Raw genomic sequence first — 5,716 nt, 5'->3', positions numbered from 1 at the left:
GATTACACGACTGAGGACCAGGGAAACTAAAGAGCCCAAATAAGACGGGGACCGCTTGTTTGAGGCCTAGACAAAATGAGGTCTTCCCTGCTGTAGCCAACACTATACAGCCCTCCGTCGCTCACATGAATGTGTGCGTCTTGTTGAACTTGCCTCATGACATCTCCGTGGTGGTCCATGCCCTGCTGGATTCCGGGGCAACCGGTAATTTTATGGACCAACGATATGCCAATGAGTTAAGTCTCCCTTTGGATCAAAAGGATACACCTGAGAAGGTGAAGGCAGTGGATGGCTCGGCTCTAACCTCGGGTCCAGTGTGTTACCACACAAGGCCCATAGTAATGCAAATAGGGGTGAATCACTTCGAACAGATCCGTTTCGACCTGATCGATGCCCCCCATTTCAAACTTATACTAGGAATGCCTTGGCTGACTCTCCACGATCCCTTAGTAAGATGGGCAGCACGCACTGTGACTTTAAATTCATCTTTTTGCCAAGAACACTGTAACAAGGAACAAGTCAACGCTTCGTCCCTGAAGGATAGTCCAGCGGGGTTCCTTGCCAGCACTAGCAGTCCGCAACCGGCAAGTCCAGTCACCGAGTTACCCAGCATATACAAGAGGTTTAGAACGGTCTTTGACACACAAGAAGCCAAAAGATTACCCCCACATAGGGACTATGATTGTGTCATAGGGCTAGAAGCTGGAGCCAGTATCCCCTGTAGCTGGATTTACGCCCTTACTGAAGCGGAAACCACGTATCTCCGGACATACCTTGACGACATGCTTTCCACTGGTTTCATACGTCCGTCGACCTCGCCTGCCTCCTCTCCGATCTTTTTTATCCCAAAGAAGGAAGGCGGCTTAAGGGCCTGCATTGACTACAGGGCGATCAACAAAATCACCATAAAGAACAGGTATCCCCTGCCTTTGATCCCTGTTCTTTTAGACCAACTGAAGACGGCGAAGGTGTTTACCAAACTGGACCTCCGGGGAGCCTATCATCTGGTGCGGGTACGACGCGGCGATGAGTGGAAGACAGCCTTCCGGACCAAATTCGGCTTTTTCGAATACACGGTCATGCCCTTTGGCCTGTGTAACGCTCCCGCCGCGTTCCAATATTTCATGGACGAGGTACTGAGGGGCCTCCTAGACGTATCATGCATCGTGTACATCGATGATATCTTGGTGTACTCAGCCTCCCTGGAAGAACATGTGAAGCACATGGCGGCGGTGCTGGAGCACCTACACACTTATGCGCTGTACGCCAAACTAGAGAAGTGCTTATTCCACGTTTCGGAGGTCGAATTTTTGGGTTACATCATCGGTCCCGACGGATTGGTGATGGACAATAAGAAAACGCAGGCTATCACCCAGTGGGAATCACCTACCAACGTGAAATCCCTACAAAGCTTCTTGGGCTTCGCGAATTTCTATCGCCGTTTTATAAAGAACTTTTCCGGTATTATCCAACCATTAACACTTCTCCTGAGGAAAGGAGCCTCCTTCGTCTGGACCTCTGCTGCGGAACGAGCCTTTCAGACCTTAAAGAACTGTTTCATGACAGCCCCTGTGCTGCGCCATCCGGACGCCACTCGTCCGTTTGTGGTAGAAACCGACGCCTCCCAATATGCATTGGGTGGCATACTGTCACAAAGACACCCGGACACGGGACAGTTACATCCCGTTGCATTCTTTTCCAAGAAATTGACCCCCTGTGAAGTCAACTACAGCATGATGGATAAAGAGCTTCTGGCCATAAAAAGAGGGTGTGAAGAGTGGCGACATCATTTACTCGGAGCCAGACACACCGTAGAGATCTATACGGATCATCGGAATCTCTTATTCCTCAAAACCGCCAGAGCCCTGACCCCGAGACAACTACGTTGGTCGTTGTTTTTCTCCGATTACGACTTTGTAATCAAATATCGTCCGGGGCCTCAAAATGGATAGGCCGATGCGCTATCCCGGCCCCAACCACCTGTCCGTACGAGCCCTGTACCCGTGGAGGACACCCCCTTGATTCTAGGATCTGCATCATTCCCTGATGAATTGACGGCAGCTGCCACTACCCCCGACTTCATAGAAGAAGTACGAAACCAAACCTCAGAGACAGAGGAAGGAGATTGGATAGCCAAAGACCCTCTACACCGGTCCTCCAGGCAGCGTCTGTTATTCCAGGATAAACACTTGTATCTACCGACCTCTTCCCTACAACAACAGGCCTTGAGATGGATTCACGATTCCACCTTGGGTGGACACCTGGGAGTACTGAAAACCACTAAAGCCCTGAAGCGCCATTTCTGGTGGCCTACATTAAACCCGGATACAGCTGCCTACATCGCAGGATGTGCCATTTGCACGCAAGGGAAGTCACAGCACAACCGACCATATGGACTGCTCCGCCCTATTCCCATCCCTCCAGCTCCGTGGCACACTCTGTCTATGGATTTTATAGTGGAAATGCCCTCTAGTAAAGGAATGGCTACCATCCTGGTGGTCATAGACCACTTGACGAAAATGGGCCATTTTGTTGCCATGGAGAAACTCCCGTCCGCAGCGGGCCTAGCCCAGCAGTTTCTACAGCATGTCGTAAGGAGTCATGGAATCCCAGCGGTCCTCATTACGGACAGAGGCACGCAGTTCACGTCGCGATTTTGGAAGGCTTTGTGTCAAGTCATGAAGGTGGATGCACGTCTCTCCACCAGCTACCACCCTCAAACAGATGGCAAGACGGAAAGACTGAACCAGACGTTAGAGCAATATCTCAGATGCTTTACATTGCTCTATGAAGAAGAATGGAGTACGCTCCTATGGATGGCTGAATTCGCCTACAATAATGCTGTACACTCATCTCTGGGATGCTTCCCCTTCTTCTGTTTAACTGGATTCCATCCCAACATGTCGCCCTTTGAGTGGCCTGCACAAACCAAACACCCTTCGATCCAAGAACACCACGCGCACCTGAAAAAGGTCTTACAAGCAGCAAAGAAACAACTGGAAACTGCTCAAGACAGAGACAAACGCTACGCAGACAAAAGAAGAACACCTGAACCGGCCTACAAGATAGGAGACAAAGTGTGGTTAGACACAAGACATCTACGCTTAAAGGGGAACACGCGCCTGAAACCCAAATACGTGGGCCCATACCCCATTATCAAAGTGGTGAACTCTGTAGCTATGAAATTGTCTCTCCCGCCCACGTGGCACATTCACCCAGTGTTTCACGTCTCTCTGCTGCGGCCCTGTCTCCCTCGCACTAGACTCCCCCCAAACCCTCAGCCACTTCTTGTAGATAGTGGGGACGAGTACGAAGTCAAAGGGATACTAGATTCTAGATATATCAGGGGCAGGCTACACTACTTAATTGATTGGAAGGGGTTTGGTCCCGAGGAAAGGTCCTGGGAACCTCTGGCCAATTTGCATTGCCCTGACCTGCTTCGCCGCTTCCACGCGGCTCATCCTACGAAACCCAAGGGTCCGTCGAGACGCCGGCCCTAGTAGGGGGGTTCTGTCAGGAATTGCAAGTACGCTGGCGTTCGCCGCACCGGGGAAGTTATGCGAGTCGTTAGGGAGGTGGTGGGTATGAAAACTACAATACCCATCACCCCGAGCGAACGCGCGACGCACTTCCTGAGGCGGTACAAAAGCCTCGCACACGGAAGAATCAGGGCTTGTCAATCAAGTCCCTTCCTGCGTACCGCGGTGTAACGGACCGCGCTAGAACTATTCCGAAGTATGCCCTGCTGAAGGAGCCGTGGCCCGGCTCCCACCTACGAATCCCGACCAACCACCTTTTCACGCTCGTAGGAGCCTCGCCTGCCCTCGAGAAAGCGTGAGTCCTGTTTGGGTGTGCACAGCCTCTGGAATACCCGGCACCCTTCTACCCCTGCCCTCTAAGCGCCTGGAGACCTGGCTAGTGTCTCTCCGCTTTGAGACTTTCGTTTACTGAACCTGTTCTCACCCTTGCTTGGAGCCGACTGAAAGGCTCGGAGAGCTCTTGGACGACGCTACTGAAACCGCCGTGGAGGCCATTCCTGCGCTTGGAGCTGACTGAAAGGCTCGGAGAGCGTTCGTTCCTCATCTCCGCGGCCTGCGGTGTCGTGAGTACTTTGAGCTGAGTGTGACTACCTGCGCTAACCTGGGAACTACTTGTGTGAGTGTTTAGGGGAGGTCACCCTGTTCTGTTACTTTTGTTTGTCCTTGCTGGGTGGGGAAGGGGTCCGGTGGCTCATCCTTGTTCCTTCTCTCTCTCACAGGAGTGGGGTTCCGGAGTGCAGGTCCCGTCCCAAGTCGCCACAGCCCTTCCCCAGTTATCCCCATTCCCCGGGGGTGGTGTTGCCTCTGGAGGGGTTATAGCATCCTCTTGGGTAATACTGTTCTCGGGGAGAGAGGACTCTAGCGTCGTGGATCGCCCCTGCTGTATCCGGCGTATAAGGTTAGTGAGCCCGAGTGCCCGCTGACAGTATGCCGGAACACCCCTCCGGGGCCGGTGGTTCTTTGCCGGGGACCAGATGGGCTATGCCCGGGCAACATCCTCCCAGGCGTCCGGGCTCCCTCCTCTGGCCCGCGGCATGGCAAAGTGCCCGGGACGGGCGCCACGGGTCCCAGGCAGTCCTCCCACAGGCGCCCGGGCCCGAGAGCTCAAGGTGGTCCTCCAAGTGCCTGAGGCCCAGCCGGGGTCTCCGAGCCCCTCCGGGAAGCAGAGCCCCCCGAGCCCTGGGTGGGTGGGCAGGCGGGAGTCCTTTCAGGTGACGGCCAACTGGTCACACCTTTTCCCTTGTCCATCTAGTTGCGCACAATGCTTCCCAATGAGGCGACCAGATGGCCGGGTCGGCCTGGAAATCCCGATGAGGGTCCACTTGCCTCCCGGATCCCAGTCAGGGCTCCAGATGGCGTTTGCCCCTAGGGTCCCCTCCATCAATGGGAGCCACTGCTGGGTCAAGGGGCACCGCAGGGCCCCGGGTCATGGGCTCCGGCCCTGGGCCCCGTTCCCCAGCCTGCGGCACTGCCAAAGGTTTCGGGACGGGGTTCCGTTGTGGCCGGGAAGCCTCCCCTTTCTGGGCTGGGTTCAGGAGCTCTGCCCAGGCCCCTGAGGGCCCCGGGGAGGGCGGCCTCCCACCCCGGGCTCCGTCCTGGGTCCTGCCGCGCGGCAGGGTGCCCGGGACGGGGTCCGGTGGGCCCGGGGAGGCTTCCCCTGCGCCTCCGGGCCCGGGAGCCCCAGCTTGGTCCAGGGGCCTCGCCGGGCCCCGTCCCCCGGCCTGCGGCACTGCCAATGGCCCAGGACGGGGTTTCGTTGTGGCTGGGGAGCCTCCCCTTGCTTGGCTGGGTTCAGGAGCTCTTGCCGGGCCTCTGAGGGCCCCGGTGAGGGCAGCCTCCCCACCCCGGGCTCATCCCTGGGTGCTGCCACATGGCAGGGTGCCTGGGACGGGGTCCGGCCAGACCGGGGAGGCTTCCCCTGCGCCTCCGGGCCCGGGAGCCCTGGCTAGGTCCAGGGGCCCGCCGGGCCCCGGGAGGGTGTTCCGTTGTAGCCGGGGAGCCTCCCCTTGCTTTGCTGGGTTCGGGAACTCCGGCCGGGCCCCTGAGGGCCCTGGTGAGGGTGGCATCCCCCCCGGGCTCCGTCCTGGGTGTTGCCGCGTGGCAGGATGCCCGGGAAGGGGTCTGGCGGGCCTGGGGAGGCTTCCCCTGTGCCTCCAGACCCGGGAACCCCGGCTGGG

The sequence above is a fragment of the Triturus cristatus genome, chromosome 1_1 (assembly GCF_964204655.1).
Source record: "Triturus cristatus chromosome 1_1, aTriCri1.1, whole genome shotgun sequence".
Lineage (NCBI taxonomy): Eukaryota > Metazoa > Chordata > Amphibia > Caudata > Salamandridae > Triturus > Triturus cristatus.
Note: the sequence above shows the minus strand (reverse complement) of the source record.